The sequence below is a fragment of the Melanerpes formicivorus genome, unplaced genomic scaffold (assembly GCF_026170545.1).
Source record: "Melanerpes formicivorus ecotype bairdi unplaced genomic scaffold, bMelFor1.0.p_v2 SCAF_39, whole genome shotgun sequence".
Lineage (NCBI taxonomy): Eukaryota > Metazoa > Chordata > Aves > Piciformes > Picidae > Melanerpes > Melanerpes formicivorus.
Window position 1 is genome coordinate 2,112,526 of NW_027142391.1, and position 21,587 is coordinate 2,134,112.

General features: G+C 43.1%; 1 protein-coding gene across 5 annotated transcripts in view; it reads left to right on the plus strand.

Annotated features, from left to right (window-relative positions):
* The first annotated feature begins 1,376 nt into the window (after window positions 1-1,376).
* GNB1 (G protein subunit beta 1) overlaps window positions 1,377-21,587 on the plus strand; it is a 39,676-nt gene continuing 19,465 nt past the window's right edge. Inside the window, exons 1-2 of one of the 5 annotated variants that reach the window (XM_068158218.1) lie at window positions 1,377-1,706; window positions 21,008-21,059. The gene's annotated coding sequence lies outside the window, so the exon portion shown is untranslated. Of the gene's footprint in view, window positions 1,707-2,121; window positions 2,145-2,299; window positions 2,560-21,007; window positions 21,060-21,587 lie in introns of those variants that run through there. The other 4 variants (XM_068158212.1, XM_068158215.1, XM_068158213.1 and 1 more) reach the window with 4 other exon arrangements.

Sequence of the window (21,587 nt, forward strand, 5' to 3'; positions counted from 1 at the left end):
ACAACCTCAGTAATAGTCAGCCCACTGAATAACATCCAACTCACTTTCCTGGAGCTTAGTTGGCAAACCCAGGTTTCTCTTACTAATTACAGGTAGCCACACCTCCCCTTCTCATAAAGCATGATGGCAAGTAAGACTTTGCTTGCTTTAAAATATGGAGAAGCAAGCAACTATTGATCCTCTAATCTTCCTTTTTTCTTCTGGTTTGGATTTTATTACAACCCATTCTTTACAGCAAATTTTTAATCAAAACCCTATCTGTAATGTTGTGTGTGGGTTTTTTACTTTTTATTGTGCACTTACTTGGGTTGCAAGGTAATCTCACCTCCTAACAAAGGATAAACAAGTAAAGGGGGGAGGGAACCCCACCCAGATTTAGACTGTTGGTGGGGGGGGGAGGGGGGAAGTGATGCAATATTGTCTATGTACTTACTGTCCATTATTAAGTGAGCATGCTTTACTGTGTTGGTGTGAAATGGTTCCATCTCTGTAACATCTCTCCTGCCTGTGAGGCCTAGTCCTTTATGCTTTTGATGTGCTCTTGCTATGCAGTACTTTTCAGAGCCGTGATGGATGCTCATCCTCTTAAGAGCATGTACAAGCAGCTCTGCAAACTTGGCCGTGCAAGGACTCCTGCGAGGTTACAAACACCAAGTCGTAAGCCTGCTGAGCTGTCAACCGGGCTCCTGAGAGAAAGAGAGCAATATGAAGCTGTTTTCTGGTTGCTGGTCCTCTCAGAGCAGCATTTCAGGACCCGTAGCCCTGATTCCCCTCAGCAGTCGACGCTTCTTACGTGGCCTCACTGCGGTGGATCCTCTCTCCCAAGCCCTGTTCTCTCTGGGGGATTCTCCATTTAAATAGCGCCATGTGTTTGGGGGTGCTGCTCTCGGGCCTCTCTCTCTTTTGTTCACACCAGGCTCTTACGTGAAGCTACAGCCTGAGCGCGGCAGGGCAGAAGCGAGGCGTCCCTCACAGCCGCTTCCCTCCACCGCCTTTGTTGGCGCTGGGGGCTGACGCCCCTGCGCGCGGGCCCGACCCAGGCCGCGGTGGGCGGGAGACGGGCGGCAGCGCGCGCGCGCGGCCCCTTCCCGCCGCCCGCGAGGCTGACTGACGGGAAGGGCGTTGCCCGCCGGTGCGCGCCCGCGCGCAGGAGCCCCGGGAGCGCGCCCCGTGTCCGCGGCCCCTCCCGGCCCTAGGCCCCTCCCGGCCCTGCTGGCGGGTCTTCCCGTCGAGGCGCAGAGAGGCCTCCGGCGAGGCCGGGCCAGGCCTGCGCTCGCCGTCGGTGGGGGTAGGGCGGGGCGGTGCCGGGGGGCCGGCGGTGGGGCGGAGCGGGGAGCGGAGCCGAGCCGGGGTTTCCCGGCCGGGCAGCACGGGCGGGGCGGAGGAGGGGGGGAAGGTTAACCGCGCCCAGGCTCTCGCTTCCCGATGGCTGCGGGGAGCTGAGCGGGCATCCAGCGCGCAAGGAGGAGTCGAGACCCAGCGACACCCCCCTCCCCCGCGGCTCTCTCCTTCCGACTCGGCTCCCCGGCCGGCGCTGCTGCCTCCCCGGGACCCGCCGGGCAGAGCGCGGGCGGCTCCCCTTCTCCTCCGCCCCCTCCTCCTTCTCCTCCGCCCCCCTTTCCCCTCCCCAGGCCGGCGGGACGCGGGCAGGAGCCGCGGGCGACGGACGTACCGGCCCGGTTAATGAGCAGCGGCCGGAAGGGCAGGTAACCGTCTAAGGGGAGAGAAAGCAACGGGAGGGGGTGGGCGGGTGGATGGGGGTCCGTGAAAAAACCTTTGTCGCCCTCCTGCGCCTTCCCGCCGCCGCCTGACTCGCCGAGCCCCGGGCTCCGTCCCGGCCCCACCCTGAGGCCATCTTCCCGCCGGCGGCGGCCCCAGCTCCCCCCTCATCCCCGGTTCCTTCTTCCTTTGCGCGGCTGCGCCCGGCCCCCGCTCCCCTCCCCCGCTCTTCCTCCTCGCTGCCGCACTTCTCCTTTCCCTTCGGCCTCCCCTTCCGCCTCTCCCTCGGTTCTCGCGTCGCCTGGGCACCGGGTTGGGCCAGCCCTGCGCTCCCCCTCGCTCCCCCTCGCCTCCCGCCACGGCGGTGCCCTCCTGCTCGCCCACCCGTTCTTCACGGCCCCCGCAGGACAGAAGGGCGGCTCATGGTTTGTCCACCTCTTAGCATGGCGGGGTTGGAAATAGCCCCCCTCCCCCGCGCCTCCCCACCTCCTCGGTGCTCCAGCTTCCCCTAAAAAAGAAGAGTGTTTGTAGCTGGAGGAGGAGGAGAAAAAGGTGGGGGTGGGACTGATTCTCTCTTGAAGGCTCTAAGGCGAATAGGGAGGAGACCTTGGATCTTGCGGGGTTCCATTTTTAATTATAATTACGCTGTAGTGGTCTCTGTTAGGCGGTTCGAGGTGTTTTCTGGTACGCGTTGAGATACAAAAAGCGAGTTTCCCGAGCGATCCAGTCGGCGGAGGGAATATTTGGCGAGAGATTCAAGGGGAAAAAAAAAAAAGCTATGGTGTGTCTGCTGTAATGGTGGAAAACTGATTAAGAGGAGACGGGGGTGAGACAAACAGGGTAAGACCGCTGCCAGCAGCCCCCAATCCAGTGGAGGGCTCGCAGGGTGGGTTCATGCTGTGTATCCTGCGGGAGGGAGGGGTAGAGAAGGTTTTGTTCTCTTTAAATTCAGACCCGAGGATGGATTTAAGCCGCATATTTGTTGTTCCCCCATGTATTACGGTGCTGCATATTTCTGTGTGCCCGTAGCAGCAGTAACGAAGATCATGGAGGGGGTTTGCTACAATAGAAAAAAATGGAGTTTTCTCTTCGGAAATGTTAAAAATGTTACTCCAGTTCTCAGTTGCTTGTTGAAAGGATTTCGGTGTTGGCTGGTTGGTTTTTGGTTGTGGGTTTTTTTTTTGGTTTTTAATCCTTACGAGGGATATTTGAGGTGTAGGATTTTTAATGCTACAGCTTTGGAGGAAAGGAAGAGGTGTGGAGTCTCGTACGCAAATACGAAAGAAACGAGACCCTTTATGAAAAACAAAAAATCCCGTCCAGAGGAAAATCAGAATGATGTAGAGGTGGTTGCAAGACATCAATTTATCATTCCTGAAGATGAACTGAAATTATAACCAATGTGATATTTCATTATTCTCCAACAAAGTCAAGGTTGGGACTCGTTTGGAAGAAGGCATCCTTTCCAGGATGCCGACTGCCACGTTATTATGTATTGTCTGCACAGCAGAAAATAGGAGGAAAGGGCTGTAAATGTAAGGCTTAAGTGGTTATCGAGCCAGCTTTTTGAGACTAGCTCGCTCAACTTGGGAGAGGTGGTTGAAGATTGAAACAAATCAGACATTTTGGTGCTGTAAAATATCTCCACCTAACCGCGAGAGATTTTTAACCTGTATTTGAAGCTGCTCTGCTAGAGACAGGGGATGTGAATCAGGACAAAACGCTGTCGAGGTGTATGTGGAATACATGTGAGAAAAGGAAGATGATGTGTTAATCTCTGAAGTCCCTAAATGCAATATATCGGAGTTGATTTCCCCCCCCCCCCCCCCCCCCCCCTTGTACGATTTAGAAGAGGAGAGAGAAGGGGTGATAATAGTGTGGTTGTTTTGGTGGCTGCAGATTAGCCAGGGTGTGTGTTTGATTTTCTTTTTGCTGTGAATGAATGGATCTTTCTGTGCCTGGGCCCAATAGCTGCAACAAGATGGCGTTTGCAGCAAGGCAGCTCTCATTTTTCAACTCCTCCTCACCACAGCTTTGCCAAACTAGATCTTATTTCGTAATTGTATTTTAGATTTACTTTCTCGTTCTCTTTGCTTTCTTCTTTTCTTGGGATGTGAGGTAGGAGGAGCATTTGGAAGATCGTTACGAGAAATCTGTGGCTTTTTTTTTTTTCTCCTTCTCATTTTTTTTTTCTGGTGAGCTTCTCCAGATAGGAACTAGGTGGGAGGAGTAAATAGTTTTATTGAAATGTTCACATAGGCTCTTCCTGGATAAAGGGGTGACATGATTTTCTTTTTTACCTTGCATTGCCTGCTTAGTACCGTCAAAATGTTCTTGGCTTTTATTAAGCCTGTTGCTGAAAGCCAGCATTTTAAGCCTAGAGCACAGGTATACAAAGGCTGCTGGGGCTGTGTGCTGTTGTTGGTTCTCTGCTAGCCAGGTAATCGTCAGCCCCTGTGCAGTAACCTTTCTGTAATACAAAAGAGTCTCCCCTCTGCTTCAGAATGCCAGCAATTTGTGGAGCCTTTTAAATCTGCTTTTGACCCGGGATCATTGACATGCTCTAGGTAACTGTTCTTCTTACGGGAAAGAATAAGAAAGGTTTTGTGGACATTAAAACAATTCTGTGTCTTGGAAGTCTTTCATTTGAAAATGACGTCACTGATTTCTAAAGCATTTATGGGTGGGTTTTTTTAGGGTCTTGTAAGAAAAATGGACTCTCAGCTTGTAACTTCGGTGACATTTCACTATGCCAGGCTTCCTAACCTAAAATAGGTTGGTTAATGTTTGATATACAGGTCTGAGGCTTACTATAATGCACTTCTCAGCATTAAAAATAAAGAAATGGTTATGTCTCCTGTAGTCAAGTGACCTCCAAACCTTTGGTAGTACCAACCTTTTTAGTACTGTTTATCTATGACTTAATGTGTAATCAGTTGTTTCTTAGTTTATTGCAGTAGCCCAGCTGTAGTTCATACAGAGGGAAGCTGGGAAGCAGAAGAGCTCATTTGCAGTTGAGGCTTGTGGGGTTTTCTGCAAAAAAAGCTGAAATGAGCTGAATGCACTTTACTTCTCTAGCATGTCAAGAACAGTTTTGCAATCAAGAATACTTCTCCAGTAAACTATTAGTTCCATTTGATGGTGCTTTTAACGTGCTGTTGAACTTGAAACTAGTTGTGCAGGTTTTTTAGTACTGCTACTTTGGCCTTTCAGTACAGGATCAGGGAGGAGAAGTAGAGTCAAGTAGGATTCTGTCCTGAGCAAGATAAATTGCATTTATCCTTCTATAGTCCTTGCAGCTGCCAGGTCAGTATGTGGCAAGCATCCTGCCATGCCATCTTCATCAACATGTGAAGCTAGAATTCCATGGTACATCTTAGCAGATGTTAAATCACCACTGTGTCTCATGGAAATCTGAAAATGTAGGCTTTAGACTTAATGAGAATTGTTCTTGTGTAGGTACCCAGTAAGGTTGTGTCTAATTAGGGTGTGTGTAAAATCTCGTGTAGCATGGTTCTTGGTGCCATCCAAGAAGAAACCCTCCACAGCTATTACAATTTGTAAGGCTAGAATAATTAAACTAATATATTTGGAAGGAGAAAATCCTGCAATTAATTGCTTTCAGGATGCTTTCATTATAGCAGAAATGCAGATCTTTTGTGTTGGTAGGATGCCTTCTCCTGAAATGAAGCAAGATGATGTTGGCTGCAGTGTGTAACAACTTCCTGGTGCTTTTGGAGGCTTCGATTTGCTCATGTGGAAAACGACTAAAACTGTTTCTTCTTACATAGTTGTGATTTCTCAATCATGTGAAAGAAGATGCCAATTCAGATGAAACTTGTGTTGCTTTTGCAGACTTTTCTGCTGTAGCTGGGAATGTTAAGGAAGTGTTACATTCAGCTGCCTTTGTAGTTGCTGCAATAAAAAACGGGAGCTGCTGGCTTTCAGTGAGACCAGCAGTAGATTTCTCTTCTGTGTGTCGGGCTCAGCTGATGTCCTAGTCGCTGAATTGGATTAAATTCTTACTGTCCATGGATTTTGGCTCTCAGCATTAGTGGATTGGTAATTGATATTCTCAATTTTCATATCCAGTTTTAGCCATATGGCACACCGTATTGCTGCCAGAGTTGCATTTAGCGCTAGGTCGTTACTAGCAAGTTGAAACGAGAAATCCTGCATTCAAGTGGTGGAATTCTGCTAGGTGAGTCGTCCTTGCAGGCTCTGATGCCTGTGTTCATCCCAGCATTTTTGGTCCTTACTCTTTTCCAGCATTTTACTCATTATGTTGGAGGTGGAAAATAAATCTACAACTTTGAAAGCAAGCATCTTGTGTGAACAAAACGTTTCTGAAGCACAAGATTGGAGATAAAGGGGGCTCTTTTTTTTGAGGGAGTCCCTTGATTGCTTGACTCAAAATGAAAAGAATACATGTGCCATCCAAAATGTGTTTTTTTTTTCTCCCCACTGATCATGTTGGAACTAGTGTGAGCTGAGGTCATGATAAAAAACAAAAATCCCCCCAAGCCCCTCTCTTTCTGTTTAACATAGTATCTCAATTTATTATTTGTTCCCAGGGTGCCCAGTGGGCTGTGGATTTTGTGTGCATGGATTTGTTTTTCACCAGACTGAAATGTATGCAGAATCCATAGATGCTTGAGCCAACTGGTAGTTCAGCTGGACATTAAGAGGTTTTTAAAAGCTTTGAGCTGGCTACGAGCAGTACCTTTACTTTAGATGCCAAAACACTCAATTTAAATTACTGTGGAGGGCTTCCTAGTGCAGAAATATGGACACTCCAAAAGAGGTTTTGAAGCAGAATGCTGCATTTTTATTGAAGCACTAGAAGAATTCTAAGTAGTGAGAAGGGAGCTGGTTAGCCTTGGAATAAAAATACACATTAAAAAGTATTTTTGGGAACATAATCATCAGATGTTCTTGGCCTGTTTTTTTTAACAGCTGACCTTCTCAAACGTGTTCTTTACAAATAGTATCTTGTAAGACTTTTAATTTGTATTAAAAGCTTGTGTTCATTGCATTTGTTAGAGTCATAGAGAATGTGTTAGGATTTGTTAGCCTCCTCAAATGAAATGAAATATTTCTGCATCTCTGGAAGACAGCAGCTGGAACCTTGAGAATACTAGGCACAGGGGGTGATGTTTGCCTTGCCCAGTACCACCTTAGACATCCAGCAATCTTCTTTCTTGAGGCTAGCTAGACAGGAATGGCATGATGATATTCATACATGGCAGCTGGAAACACCTATGGTACAGTGTTGCTTGCTATGTATATCTTGCTCTCAGTGCTACTGGGGATGCTGTAATTGGAAGCCTGTGCTAATTTGCATGTATTATCCAAAAACAAAGCAATATTTTGGGGGACATCGTGAAATTGTAATTTGTAGGGAGACTTGAGTCCTTCCCCAGGATTTTCAGCTCTGGCCTATACAGTCGTTTGGTTCTCTGAAGTTTAATGTAGCAGAAAATAAGGATCCCATACAAAATGTTACACTGAACCTGGTTATTGATATTTTAGTTCACTGGGGGCAAGGCTATGGCAGGATGCAGGAATCAGTGTTTCAGATCCCAGTTACAAAGCAAATAGTTCAGTCGTTTAGATGTTTTAAGTCCTGTTGAAATACAATACCAATAACTATAGCAGGCTTAAAATAAGAATGCTTGAGAAGATGTTGCAGATGTTCCCAAGGCCTGGCTTTGGATTACTGACTGGGTTACCAACTCTGTCAGCTGTTCCATGGTAGTTATTCATGCCTACACACTAAGACAGATGCAAGGTTATTCAAATAATCATAGCCTTTTTCATAGGGGACCAAATTAATCTCAATAGATCAGACTCCATGTAAACTTCAAGGGGCATGTAGATGACTCATGTAGGTCAGCTAGGGAATCTGAGCCCATTTTGGTTCGTTGACAAGCATGGTTGATATCAGGATCTCTGAGATGGTTTTTTTTATGTAATTGAATGCTTGGCTAGAGTTGTTTTGAAATAGTTTTTTACTAAATATTTTTGTCTGAGGAATTGTTGAAAGCAAGGGGGTTTGTCCTTTGCCACAGGCTTAGGAAGAGAAGACCTACAGTTTTATGTGGCAGGACTGAAGGGTCCTGTGCTGTGTCTGTTCTGGAATCCTAATAATGGGTAAGTGAAAATGAGGCTGAAGACCTGAAGAAGGTGATCTGAGGGAGACTGAAGGAGACAAGCTAGAAGGTGGCTCTGTAATTGACAGTGGTAAAGATAGGCTGACTCTTAAAATTATTTTCAGAGACAGTATGTAGGACTTGATGAGGGGAAAAACTAGTAGCAGGTAACACAGGGAAAGGAGATTGATTAAAAACCTAGTTGCCATTTTCATGTGGAGTGTAGTTCATGTCTGTAAGTGGTCTGCATGAAGCTGCTTCTATGTGTTACAAGGATTCATTGATTTAGAGATGGCTAAATATTTTCTGTGTTTTCCTGCACTGGTCTGAAGAAAGTTTGCTTGAAATTTCTTGCTAGTTATATTTATCATGTTTCTCTTGGATGAGAATATTTTTGATGTCTTCTTGAAAACTGTAGTACTGCTTGCCAGCACTCCCAAAAAAGGAAAATATTAATTATCTGTAATTAGATGGATTAGATAATTTTTTGTAGCTTTATGTAATGCAGTCCTATATTAAAAACTATGTAAAGATTTTTGTCACTATTTTCAGCTTTCCTTTCCCCCTGTCCTAGTGAAGGGGGAAGGGATGTGAGTAAAACCAAAATATTTCTCTGTGGTCTAAGCAGTTGTGAATATTTTACCAGTTCAGGTATCACTAATGATTTTGCTCATCCTTATTACAGAATCCAACTGTTTTGGTGACAAAATAAGATGTTCTGCAAAGCTTTCTATCTGACTTTCAGGAAGGCAAACACCCACCCAGGTGCCCTCACTGACAAGAATGCAATGCCTTACATCTTGGCTAGTTCTGTAGGGCTTAGATACAGCAGCTGCTGCCAGTTATGTTCTTTATTTGTAAGAAATAAAGAAGAGTTTCTGTTTAACTACTGAAGGTAAGCTATGAATTCTATACATCTTTCCTCTTTTACTGCTTTTCTGACCCTCTAGCCTACCTTGGGCTAGGCTTAGGAAACCATCTTAAAAGTGTGCAGTAACAGGTGCTTTGTATTTCTCCTGGCATTTTAGGATTTAGTGAAATCTGTCAGGAAATAGAGGTTATCTGAGTCATTCACAAAACCATGTAGATAGTTAACTAGCTGAGCGTGGAAGGTTAGGAAAAGCAAAACTGCCAGCACTGCTCTGAGAGTTTTTAATTGTGCACTTTAAAGATGCAGTTTAACTTCTGTGGGAAGTGACATGTGTGCCCAGTATTAATTGTGGGTGCTTTACCATCAGGACTTTCTCCCTGGGACATCTGTGGTAAGACAGGGTATATTTTACTGGACTGCTTTTGCTGCAGGTTGCTGAGCAGGCTGTTGAGCTCACCCCATGTTTTAGGAGATGATGTGATATGCTCGTGTCTGTTGTATGCTTGTACCCAGATGTGCCTTGCAAGCTACTGCCTGAGCTGTTGCTGTCCTTTTGTAGTTAGTGGGGAAAGTGTCTTCCTTCTGGAACTGGACAGATTGAATTGCCCTGCTATAGTCTTGTAAAATTGGAGCCCTTTGTATTCAGTCCAACTGTTTGGACTTTTGCCTGTATTTGAGAGGTTTAGGAATAGGAAGGTGGGTCAAAGCTCCAAGGCTAACTGTATACAGAAGATGGTATGAACGTGCCTTTTTGGTTGATGGAGGGATCTTACAAGTTAACATGTAGCTATCTTCATTAGTGAAATTTTTAAGGCTAGTCAGAAGTCCCCAAACTTATTTCTTAGTTTGCTGTGTGCAATACCAGTATTTTCTAGTGAGATATTTGTGGTTAAAACTAGAGCAGTTAAGCCTGGTTTTGCCATATAAAGTTCTGTAACATTTATGTTTATTGAAGTTGTGGAGCTGATACATCTTCATTAACAGCAAGTGGTTCAAGGTATGTATTGAGATTCCAGTGGTGCTATGTTCAAAACAAAAAAAGGAAACTGTTTCAGTCTATAAAATACCATGAGGTACAATTGCATAACACAGACCTTTGTATACCTTTTGTTTCCAGTAAACAGTGCTCCACAAAGCAGGCCTATACATGCTCCAAGATGCTGAGAAGAGATCTGTTTATGATCCTCTTGGATTTTTCCTCTTTAGTTCCCAAAAGTATGTTCTTCAGCTAGCCTGACAGATGTGTTTGGAGGGTGCTGTTTGTCTAGAAAAACAAAGTAGATGTGATAGTCTGTTGAAACCTTGGGTACTCCAAAATAAGGCTGTGCTGTACTAATTAAAGAGCTCTCTTTGTTGGAACATATGTTTGATATTCCTGTTGCACGTTCTTTGTGAGGTGCTAGAACACTGAAGATACACTGCTGTCTGTTTAACAAAGGTGGTGTCTGTACAAAGATCAAGAACACTTTGCTTGATGTTTATGGCAATTTAATTGTGCTTCAGGTTACCAAGGCCTGGATTTCACTACAGGTTGTTAGATACTATCTGGCTAGTGCCTGAAAACTTTCTGTAGAGCTTAATAGGTAATATTTTGGTTAGAAGATTATGTAATACTTAAAATAATATTGGATGGGAACAATTTAACAGATCTTTATATCTTGATGTGGTACTGTCTCTAAAGGATGCTTGAGATGTTAGGGAAATGTTTCATGTATGAAACCCCACATTTGTCTTAGCAACCTTGTACAGTGAAGTCAAACTGGTTGGTTCAGCTTATTTTCTTCCTTTATACTTCTGCCTGTAGAGAATAGGTGCAGCTTCAAAATTTCAGGAAATGGTTATGGTTTGTCCTGCAAAATGGTTCACTGCTGGTACATGGAGAACTTGTGCAGAACCTGCCTTTGAGGCTTTAATGCCTGGATGCAGTAGCTCACAATTGTGAGTCCTCGGGCATATGATTGTTCAGTCTTGAATTTGAGGCTATGAATTCAGGGTATCCAAGATCCACTTCTATAATAATTTCAGAAGGAAAGAGCTGTATCATTCTAATCCAATGGGTTACAGTATTTTGAAGAAAAGGAGGAAACATCTAAAAAACCACCAGAAGCTCAGAAACTTTGAAAATAGAAGGAAATTCTTGCAAGAAATCCTGGGCAGGTCCTTAGATGTGCGAAGATGCCCAGGAATCTTCACGTTTGCTTCTAGTCTGACTCTTCCCTCTTCCCTTTAGCTCATATTGGAAGATGGAACTCAGATTAAATCAGGCATTGGAGAATCCACTTTTTGTTTGCTGCCCTGAGGATGAAACAGAAAGCATTGAACAGATTTTCTTGAGATAAGATGGGATGTTAAGCTGTGGCACTGTGCTAGCAGTGCCTACCTGTTTGCTTGGATACCTACCAGAGTACAAGATTTTTCAGTCTAATTTATCCTGTAGTAATTTTTTTTCCCCATATCCTTTCTGTTGTGAATTAAACTCGGACAGGCTCGCTCTGGGGAAGCTGGTTATTGCTGCCCTCTGTCACAAAAGCTGGCTGAGACATCTGCTGTTCAGCAGCTGCTTTGCCAGCTCATGGCTTAACAGGTTAAGGAAACCAGGATGGACAAATAAAATAGTTTATTGCCATGCACCGTGCAGCAAAACTGTGATAGTTTGGTTTCTGGTTAATGAGCAGCTCAGCTCTTAGGGAAGATGAAGGAACTTAGAGAAGCAAGCCGAGGTGGAAGCTGGAAACAACAACTGTGGTCTTCCTAAGTCAGAAATCCTTCATGTTCTGCACGAGATGGAAGTGGCCTGTCTTCAGTGCTCTCTCCCCTTTTGTTTTTAAAGGGCTGAGCTGATGCATTGTCTACTGCAGGTAGTCTTTTCTGTTTTTAAAACAACCTCAACCACCTTCCCCTCAAAACCTCACAATGATGGTGTCTGGGGCTCCAAATAATAAGTGTAGTGATTCATGTTTGAGGGGAAAATTGGTGCAGAACATTCAGACTTGGAAATTTCAACTAACCTGACTGGCTGCTGGCTTTGTTAAACAGCCTTTGCCTTCTTGAATTCATTTTGTATGTTTTCTTTAATTCCCTAAATGGAAGGGATTGTCTTCTGATGTTTTCTGTTTTGTCTTCTTTCATAAGCTCTCACCCTGGCTCCTAAGCCTAGTAGTAACGCTGGACTTGTTTTCTTTCTACCCTATTTCCCGCTTTTCTTTTTTTTATTGTGGTCACCTAATCAGATGCATACTATCTACAGAGGAACAGAGCTGCTGCTTAAGACCAGTGCCAGAGGGTTGATGCTGTACAATGGAAAGAAGAATGTCCAAGGGTGAAAGGGAGTATTTCCTCATGTACCTCTGTGCTTTCTGCTGTGATACTGTCCCTGGGTTGTTCTTGAAGTTTACCTTTCCTATCAGCATTGAGCATTGTTGCATTGTCTGTTCCAGATCACCATTTCTCAGTCTAATGGCTTCAAGGTCTCCTGTGTTACTCCTCAGTCTGTCAACCTTGCTTTTCTTGTCCTGTTCTGCTGCGCCTTAGCTTACTTGGTATCAGGAGTACATATCAAAATACAGCAATTGCTGGGAGAAATCAATCAGCTACCAGGGGCCTAATCATTGCTATCAGAACTAATGGAGCTGCTTGTACATTGATTAAAGATGGGCTATGTTGATTGTGGGGCTAGAGAACAAAGTCTTGCTCAGCCTGTTTTGGGTGAAAAGATTAAAGAAGTCATGACATACTTAATTTGTACTGAGTATTCTTTTAGCTGCTACATGCATATAATAATACATTTTGTTGCTTTTTGAGGTCCATTGAAACACTTCTTATCTTCAGACTGGTGCTGGAAGGCAGTGATTTCATGATGTAGCTTAACTTCTAACAGTGCTCTCTTAGTCTCTTACTGAAAATCAGTGTGCTGTTGGAACACCTAAATTATGATTTCCATTAAATCATGTATTCTTATTTATTAATTAGCTGAAGCTTGGATAAGATCTTTAACACAGTTGTGAAGAATGAATTTTTAAGAAGGTAGTTGGTGAGGTCTTGTTCAGTACCTTTTGGTTCCATTGGATTTTTTTACTTTGAAAAGAGCTTGATGGATTACAGCTTGCTTAGTTTCTCTCAGTCAGTCTAAATAGGAGCAGAAAGAAGGATTTGATCCTAATACTGAAAGACTTTTTTGGGTGGAAGTGTTGATCTGTATGATAAAGCACAATTCAGTTTGGATAGAATAGAAATGATCTTGCTGCTCCTGGAAACAGAATGTATTTTTCATTAGTGTTTTGAGGGCCTGGGTGCAGTGAGACGTGAGCACGTGAGTGTCTCAATTAAAGTCTGTGCCTACATGCATGGATGAAGGGGATGCTTTGCAGAAGCAAAATTGGCCATAAAAGACCACATTAGAGCTGTTAAATGTCTCCCTCAGCTCAAGAATAAGGATGTGTTGATTTGATTGACTAGTTCTTCTAATTTGAAAGGGTTTGACTTTTAAGGATGTAAAAAGTAATATTGCTAAATGTAGCATTCTGCAAGTTGTGTTTTCCTTTTAAAAAGGGTGTAAATAGGAAGCAGCTGATTCTCCTTTGACTCAGTTGACTCTTTACTAGCTGGCATATGTGGAACAAAATGGATGATTCAGCTTCTGTTGGTGAAAGAGCTGGGCTGAAATTTACAGAAATGCAGAATACAATACCAGGAATTTCTGCTGATTTTCTGTGTTGCTGCAAGTACAGCCTTACAGGGGTTTATTAGTGTTTTTCATGGCTGATGTTGTTGTTTCTGGGTTTTGTGTTGTAAATAAGTGATCACCATGTCCATTTTCTCCTCTAATGTAATAAATATTGTAGTGAAGGTCTTAATGTGCCTGTTGATATCACTGTAGTGGTAATACCTGAACCTAGGTTGAGAAGATGGAGCCAATACAGATGTGCTGGCAAGCAGAGCAGGGAGAAATACTATTAAGGCTTTTGGGAAGTACTTGTTCTGTTCTTACACTTTAACCCTAAACTGTGGCAGTTGATCCACCTGACAGATTTGATTGTAATCTTCAGGATTTTGGTGACAGGAGGTGGTGTAATCGTGTACTTCAGCGCCAGGTTTTGCATCTAGCCCTTCATTTGCTTGTCAGTTCAGTGCAACACGATCCAGTCACATGCTGTGCTCTCCTCAGCACCTACTGTGAATTATTTGGGGAGAACTTGAGCAGAACATCGTTGTGGTAGAGGAATATATCAACCACCTTGAACATCTTTCAATGGCAGAAAATGAGCTGAAGACCCACTGGCAAATGGGGATAGCCAAAAGTGATTTGTAAAGAGCAGGCTTCAGAAACTTCATGCAAATTGATAAGAATTCCATTTCTTGATAGCATTCCCTCTGAACTGTAGGCATGTTCTTCAATTATGGATAATAGACATGTTATGAGACCTCAATAAATGTTGCTAATGTTGACTTTTAGTAAAAAGAAACAAATGTTTTCATTTGCTGGTTTATGGTTCTGACACTGACTTGCCACGTGGGGATGATGTGCAAACTGGTCCTACAGCAGCGTGCTTCCATTTCTAGCTTCTAGGAGAAACATGTATCGTGTATAGCTTGTGTGGTGAACTGCCTTGAACCTGCCACCTATAGATTCAGCTCCTCTGGATGAGAGATTACACATCTTCTGAAAAGATAATACCCTGATACTGTGGCATTACATTAGGTTCCCTGGAGAAGAAACAATGGATTTATTTTTTTTCTGGGCTGCTTTTTAGTTGTTTTCTTTTTTTCATTAGTTTTTCAGCTTCTCTGCAAACACATTGCTGATAACACTTTGTGCCAGACAGCCTTCCTCTATCTGACTGATCTGTGCTTAGTTTTACCCTTGGATTTTTGCTCTTAACACTTCTAAATCCAAACTATGAAACTTGTTCTCATTATTAGCAGCTTTCCAGATAGATCCTGCTGTGGGTGCTTTTTTTTTTCCCCATGTAAGTAAAAACCTTAAGCATTCCTGATGCTAAAAGGCATGTATAAAAATCTGTATTTCCTAAAGAAAAAAACAAACAAAAACCCACAAGCCAGAAAGTAACTTTAGCACAATTCCAAGGGGATATAAATAGGCTCTGTGATATAAAAATAAAAAACACTGGAAGGAACAATAGTATCAGGACAAATGGCACACAGCCTAGTGCTAAGAGGGTTTCTTGTTGTTGTTGGTTTTTTAGCCAGTAAGAGCTGTGCTTTTCTTCTGGAGCTTATGAATAGGTGTGTGAGACCACCAAGAAAGTGGATCCAGTGGTGTTTGTTACATACTCTTAAGAGGCTTTGTAGCTACCTTTGTTCATGGCAATAAAATTGCTCATAAATCATGAGAAATACGGTGTGTATCGGTGGTGGTATTGAAGTGGGGCTTTGATATCCCTGTTGTGCTTGTCTTCTGCCCTGTTCAGGTAAACAGATTCTGGTCAGCTCAAAAATGAAGTGAACATGCCAAGAGAAACTGGAGGTTAATGATAAAAATTGAAGGAAGCAATGGAAGATGACAGTTGAAGTAAAACAACTGTTCAGCTACTGTAAGGCTCTGCAGATAGAAGCATCTAGTAATAAATGCTTAGTCATTTCTGTGGTGGTTAATTAATAGTAATATGTTCTTCAGTGCTGCCTGGGTTTTGTTTTTCAATCTGGAGGGAAATGTCTAGTGGTATGTGATAAAAAATGGCTTGGGGTTGGAGAAGAGGACACTTCATTAGGTGACACACTTCAGTAACTTGTTGCTCTGATAAATGTAGCTAGAAATTCATGCACAAGCAGTTTCTAAGTTTTCCTGATTTACTGGAGGTGTGGGGGGGTGTTGGTGGTTTTTTGGTGGTGGTTTTTTTTTTTTAATTGTAAGTTCAGGAAAGAAAATGGCCAGGAACATCCTGTGTGGCTCTTCAGAGGTACTTGCATATAGATACTTTTGAGCAAAAGAGCAACACGTGAGAGTGTTGGCTTTGGAATAAATGAAAGCTTGCTGAAAATTTGTACTAAATTAGGAATTTTGGTTATTTAAAATGGGAAATTCTGATGCTTGTCACTTAACAGGAAGTGTAGGGATGCTCTTAAATGTGGCTCAGAGCAAAGCAGAAAAGAGCTGTAGCTAGGAAACCTTTTGATTTGGGTCACCGAAGTAGCAACAGTTATTAATATCCCTGAACTACTTCAGAGATCTCCAAAGACCCCTCTTGTAAAATGTGATTTTAAGCATTTGGCTTTAGGCAGCTGTTAAACTTCCACTAATCAGGTCTTATATTATTCTTTTTCCCCCCTACATCCTCTGCAGTACCTAGAGTTCAATTTATTAAGTTTTTAAATAATGCACATAGCTTACAGACGCATTCAGGAAGGGCTAATGAAGTGACCTGTTACAGTCCAGAGTTTTATGCTTAAATATTGCATCAGTATGATTTTTTTGTTTTTAAATATAGGTCATGGGATTGCCATCAGGAAGTGTGACATTTTGGCAGCGTAGGGATGCTGTCTGCCTCCAAGACGGCTTGAGTTCCTTCGCTGTTGGTGACAGAAGGACGCGGGCTACTTCGCTCCAGAGCTGTTCATGGCAGACATGTGTCTCTGTCGTGATCTTAAGCGTTGTTGTCTGCTGGTCACTGTTCTATTTGGAGACAGTGGTGAACTATCCAAAAGGATTATTTTCACGTGTTAAACATCAGGAGTAGTGAGTTCTCTGGCCTTGGAAAATCTGGGCATGCAAGGAAAAGCTAATGGGTTCTGCATATCTAGCTGGAGTTTGACTTGCAGTAGGTGTGTTGCTTTGCTGTGTAGTAGCAGCCTCTGGAATATTGAGGAATTGGCACCTGGAAGTTAATTATATATATATTTTAATGAATTATTCTGTGACACTTTTGGAGGAGGCAAAAATGCAGTGTTTCTCTGATACTGTAATAAAAATTACAGATTTTGGTCATGAAACTATCTGACTGAATTCTAGCTTTCCATGTTCTTGCAAGGTTTCCAGATTTAATATCTGGCTTCTCCTCTGAATTTTAGGAAAGAAAAGCTTTTTTTCCCCCCTTTTTTTCCCCCTGAGTACTAGTAATTATGGTAGGATGAGGGTTTGGTTTTGACAGAGTTTTTTAGTCTCTTGTGTTATCAGGTATCCTGCAGGATTTTTTATGTGCAGTCTCTTGGGTGTTAACATCAGTGACCCTTGCAGAAAGCTGCCTGCTTACAGTGAGACCTGTAAGTCAAGAGCTGAGCTATATGTAATAATGAGAAGCATTTGTGACATCACTTTGTTCAGTTGCAGATATTTTTAGCATGTGCAATTATGATTTTGTGCTCTATTGAAAATGGAAATTTGTTAGCTCTTTAACCAGCTAATGCAACTGTTGCATAATGAGCATTAACCCTCATCGACCTGTGAGTCGCTCATTTGGTGTGCACTTCACACTAACGTATGGAAAAATGGCTGCTGAGCACAGGGACTGACTGCTTCAGCTGGAAACTTGGCTGCTGCTTGTGTTGTACAATTGCCAATACCTCCTGTAGAAGCAGTCCACACCTGGAGTTGTCCCTGCTACGGTAATCTATTCTGCAAACCTGTCGGTGAGGTGCTGCTGGCTTTCCAAAGCTAATGTGCTTGGAACTCAGAGACACAGCAGATGATTCCCAGCAAGAAGACATCAACTAAAGGAGGAGTTGTATCCATTCACTTGAGCATATTTAGGTTGATGCATTTGTAATTATAATTTTGTACGTCTATAGCTGTCCTTCAAAGCTGTTCTTGTGGGAGGTGACAGCAAAGACTAGGCTTTTCCAGAACACAGATCTATACTCAAGAGGGAAAAGCTGAGCTAGAATTTACTCTTGGAGGAGCACATATACATGCAGGTAGCAAAACGTCTTTCAAGTTTCCATCTGTCTGATAGAACTGTTTATGTTGAGAGGACCAAGCCATCAAACATGAGCAGGGTTTGCTTGGGTGGGTGTTTTTTGTTTGGTTGGTTTGTGGGTGTGTTGGTTTTTGTGTTGGTTTTTTTTTTTTTTGGGGGGGGGGGGTGTAATCTTTAAGCATACTTCAGACTTCTAATTACTGTTGCCTGGTGGCTTAATTGGAATTTCATGTTGTTGGCAGCGATGTGGAAAGGTCGTGCAATCTCTTGGGTGTCAAGATAGTGTTCTGTGATAATCATCAGTTCTGTAGACTTTAAGAAATCATTTTAATAAACTAACTTGCAATTCCCAGTTTCACAGATGTTATCTTTGCTGTGTAGCTGATATGTTACAGGGGTGATAAGTGTTGGGTACCTGAACAGAAGGATCTGCCTGCTAAATTAATAACAGCCTGCCTCTACACAGCCATCCTTGCTGTCTCTCATTGAATCCATAGGTCAAGAAGAAAAATGTGTTTGCACAGCTAATGGCTTTGGAGAGGGCTACAGTGAATGTAGTTCATCTTGCTTAATTTTGGAGGCTGATACAGGTTTGCTATGATAAAATATTTCGAAGTGCTTTTCCTGTTCTTCAAAGTCTCTGTTCTTCCTTTCTGCCTTCTTTTCTTCTCTGCTTTTCCCAATGTCAAGAAAAAAAAGATGACGTCTCTTCTGCAGAAGTTGTCTTCATGTCAAGGCTTGTGTTATGGTGGGTGTTGGAAATGAGAGAAAATTTTAGGCTGGCTTCTCACCTCAGTGTAACTACTTTAATATCTTTAAGGAAAAAACCTTTAGCCTTAGAGCAGTTAGTGGGGGGGTTTGGAGCACAAGCCCTACGAGGAGAGGCTGAGGGAACTGGGGTTGCTTAGCCTGGAGAAGAGGAGGCTCAGGGGAGACCTTCTTGCTCTCTCCAACTCCCTGAAGGGAGGTTGTAGTCAGGGTGAGGTTGGCCTCTTCTCCCAGGCAACCAGCACCAGAACAAGAGGACACAGTCTCAAGCTGTACCAAGGGAGGTTTAGGCTGAATGTTAGGAAGAAGTTCCTCCCAGAAAGAGAGATTGGCCCTTGGGATGTGCTGCCCAGGGAGGTGGAGGAGTCATCATCCCTGGAGGTGTTTAAGAAGAGGCTGGATGAAGCCCTTGGTGCCATGGTTGAGTTGATTAGATGGTGTTAGGTGATAGGTCTTTTCCAACCTGGTTAATTCTATTCTAGTGTCTGGTGATGCTTTTTGCCTTCTGGAGTTACTCAGTTCCACACTGCTGTGCTGCTTTTACTTGGAGCAGAAGGCTGTGGGATTGTGAGGACACTGGGTACACCAGCCATGTGCAGGGCTGGCTGACCTCCAGGTGCTTTGGTATAATGGTTTACCCACTTGAACCATGCTTAAAGTATTCTCTGGTACTTTTTGTTCTCTCATTTTTTAGAAACCCAGGTTCTTGATGTAGAGGACCTCCAGTGAAGCAGGGTTATAAGGGCTGATGAAGGCAGGGTGTATGTAGCTGGTTACAGGAACTCTTTTTGCTTGAACCAGTGCTGTGGTGCAGGGAATGAGTGGCCTGTAATTTTCTTGTTGCTTTTACCAGGCTACATTTTAGCTAAAAATGGAAGCTTGTGGCAATGTAGATGTTTTTTTTTCTCGAGTAGCTTCTCTACTTTTGATCTTCATTGAGCTCCATCTTTAATGTAGAATTGAGACTATCTTGGTCGGCAGGATTGCATTCTACAGGCACCACAGGATGTTTGCAGCCTCTCTAACTGAAAACTTACCCTGGTTTACAAAACTAAGATTTGTGGGAAGATTTGCTGTTATGCTTTCACACTCTTCTTGCAGGCTGCTTAAAGTAGCTTTTTTGGGGGGTAAAGTAGTTTTTAATGAGGGTGCAGCACAGGACACTAAGGGTGTGTGGTTTGGCCTTTGCTGTTATGTATTCTGTGTGCTGGTAGTGTTGCAGAGTAAGTCTACTTGTTTACATTGCTGGCAAACCAGAATTTCATTAGATTTTATTATCTCAGCATCATGGGCAAATTATTTCAGTCAAGGCTTCTGCAAGTTGAATGTAGCTGATGTTGGGGCTTTTTTTCAGACCTTGAAGTGGTCGTGTCATGTGTTTGTGTCTCGGGGGAGGTGGAGTTTGGCCTCTGAGTGTGAGTTTTCTGTCTAGAAGTGTGGTGTTCTGGCAGTAACAAACAAAACTGCTTACGCTGTGATGCTTTCATAATCACAGTATTAAACTGTTCATCTATAAATGAGCTTGGATGAGGATGATCCATATCCTAAGTAGCTTAACCTCCATAGCAAACACTGAAGTGGTTTGTAAATTTTCCAGCTAACAGTGAACTGTAAAATCAGAAGGATGCATTACACCTAAGTGCTTCAGTTCAAAGTACATGAAATAGTAGGACTGGCTCTCTGACTGAAGATTATTTCACTTGAGTACGTTCTGGCTTTGTGCTTGGAACAATCTTCCGCTGTCCTGATGCAGCAGTTTTGAAGCTGTGCAGCTCCAGTGTCTGCTGGCGTCACCCACAGCCCTGCTCTTGCTGTGTGATGGGGATGGGTTGCAGATGTTTCAGCTGTATAAGCAGCTGTCAGTATTTCAGATCTTGGGGTGAAGTCTAATTATCACTTCGTGCTGCCAAAGGGGAAAAATTGCTCTGAAATTCCTTACTGGAGTCTCTTTCTCTCTTGGTTTTTTTTTCCCCTACCTTGCTAGAGCATCAGTTTGTATGTTCAGTCATTAGAGTCCTCCAGACTGCAAGTGTGAGCTGCTCAATGTGTCCATTTTCACTTCTTCAGTGATTAGAAGTTGTAACTCTTCTAGAAGAGTGGTGTGCTCTCGCTGGAGCTCATTAGTGGGAGGTTTATGTAACTTCTTTTGATAAAACAGATATCTTGGTATTTAGCTGTGCTTAGAAAGCAGCATACCTCAGGAAGAGTGTTGAGCAGAAGTAATTTCAGTGCTTTGAAAATGCAGATGGGGGGGCTTTTGTAGTGCAGTGCAAATGGCAGTCCTTGTGCGAGAGAGACAGCCAGAATCGTTTTGTTACACTCCTAAACTCTAATACTGTGGACTTCTGTATCGCTAGGGGAGGAGAATTAATGATCTGAGGAGTGCAGGAGATTTCTTGGAAAAAGATTAAAAGGCTCTTGACACGAGCACGTCTGTTGGTTATGTTAGTAGCATTAAAGCAGCGCTTGTTGCCTTCCAGACGACAAGCTGGCTCTTTAAGTTAGCTCACAAAACCCAGGCTGTGCTTTGATAGCATTTTAATTTCTGCTAGGTTTCTTAAGAAGCTGCTGTTACTTCTGCAATTATGTTTAACTTTGGTTTGTGCCTTTTTTTTTTTTTTTCCTAGAATTTACATGTTTGACAGCAGAAGTTGGCTTTCTACTGCAGTGAGAGAAAATGTAAGTAGAGAAATAAGGTAATTTTCTACTCTTTGAGAAGCTCAAGCTGTATTTAAAAAGTGGTTGACTTCAGGTTCTTAGCTGCTAATCTGTGCAAGCCTGAAGTGCTTGTTTTCTGCTTCAGCATGTGTATTCTTGTGTCAACAGGAAGGATTTGAAAATGGCCAGGAAACCTGTTAAATAATAGATGTTAGTGCCTGCCTTCCTTCAGAAATGGAGCTGGCAGAGCAGAGGGAGACCACAGATGAAACTGTTTCATCTCAGTGGGGCAGGCAACTGCAATAAATAAAATGATGAGAATAGTTATTCTCTCATGAATGAAAAATTACTTCTCCTCCATGTTTGACAAAAGAAGGGCAAATTTCTTTTGAGCAAAGTGGCTCCTGTCAGAACGTTCCTTTCAGTGTGTCAGTGTTGCTTAAAGAGAACCTGAAAGATTCCCAGTTGATGTTCTTTGTAATTGTAATAATTGCTGATACTCTTGGAACAGTGAAACCTTTGTTACCCCCCAGACTGTAACTTAAAATG